At 39.6% G+C, this 1,327-nt stretch overlaps 1 pseudogene; it reads left to right on the forward strand.

Moving 5' to 3' along the window:
- Positions 1-862, forward strand: part of LOC119586704 — a 1,779-nt pseudogene extending 917 nt beyond the window's left edge.
- Positions 863-1,327: the final 465 nt, after the last annotated feature.

The following is a 1,327-nucleotide window of genomic DNA, read 5'->3' on the forward strand; positions in this document are numbered from 1 at the left end:
CATAGTTTTTACATGGAGCTATTATATACTTATTCTAATATAATAATTAGAACGCTAGAAATCAGTACATGGACTAATGGATTCCTTAAATACATCAACAGGATCTACAGGTGAGCTTCAGCAGTCTCTGTACCCACCATCCAGTGCAGTGTATTCGTCTCCAGAGCCGCTGCATTCTTCGAGCGGACGGCCACGTGCCTGATAATGAACCGCAGCTCTTTACACAGCCTCCGATGTACTGGAGAAGATCCCTTCGAAAAGAAAACGAGGTAGGCTATGCTTCTAGAACTGAAACACTATTAACATGAACTTACACAAATACACATGATTCAATATTTTATGACGGATTATAATAACAGCTTTTGCTTACTCAGTTCGAGGTCCTAAAAACTGGGAGTTCCTGATCCGGCTACTGGCAGACAAGCGAACGAATCCGTCTTTGATTCGCTGGGAAGATGAGTCTACGGCGACCTTCCGTCTGGTTCAGCCTGAGAAAATCGCGCACATGTGGTCCACACGAACGCCAGATTCTCCTCCTTTAACTTATAACAATTTCGCTAGAGGTCTCAGGTAGGTTATTGTAAATACTGGCGAATCGGATAAACCCTGATTCGTACATAAAATGAACTCCACACATTAATGTATACGAGCCAAACTAAGCTTCGCAACATTATCTAAGTATAAAGTCTTCTCTGACAGGTACCATTATAGCAGAGGCGCTTTACAACCAGTGTCAGAAAAACAGCTGGTGTACCGATGTGGGCCCAAGGCTCTCCAGTACCTGATCGACCTGCGAAAGGTTTCTTCCTGAGGTGATGTTTTCAAAGCGGGAATGAGTAACACGAGAAAAGGCAAAATCAAAAGAGACCGTGTGAAATGTGTTATAGAGATTGAAGTGAAGGCAGAGGGAAGGCAAGGCAGAAAGTACTATAGACAATGTACAAAACACAAGAGGAAGTTTTTTTTTATAGTTGGTCCCCAGATTTACATGTGTGTTAAGATTATATGTGATTGACATATTATATGCTATATGCCAAAGATTAGTTATGAGAAGTGGTAGCTTATGTAATTTTGATATATCGTATATCGGCATTATTATAATAAATTATTGACATACTTTGCGCGACATATTTTACCTGTGTGTCAATGTTGCATCCCGAAAAAGCCAGTATAACAATTTCAGATTCTTTCATTCTGGCCTCGTGAAATAAGTCTGTATTGTTACTCTCTCTTTCAATCAGCAACTATTTATTGAACTGCACTATACCTTGCCCTATATTTTTTATATATATATGTTATATTTGAAAACACGAGTTGCTGTTACTCT

Source organism: Penaeus monodon, chromosome 21 (assembly GCF_015228065.2).
Source record: "Penaeus monodon isolate SGIC_2016 chromosome 21, NSTDA_Pmon_1, whole genome shotgun sequence".
Lineage (NCBI taxonomy): Eukaryota > Metazoa > Arthropoda > Malacostraca > Decapoda > Penaeidae > Penaeus > Penaeus monodon.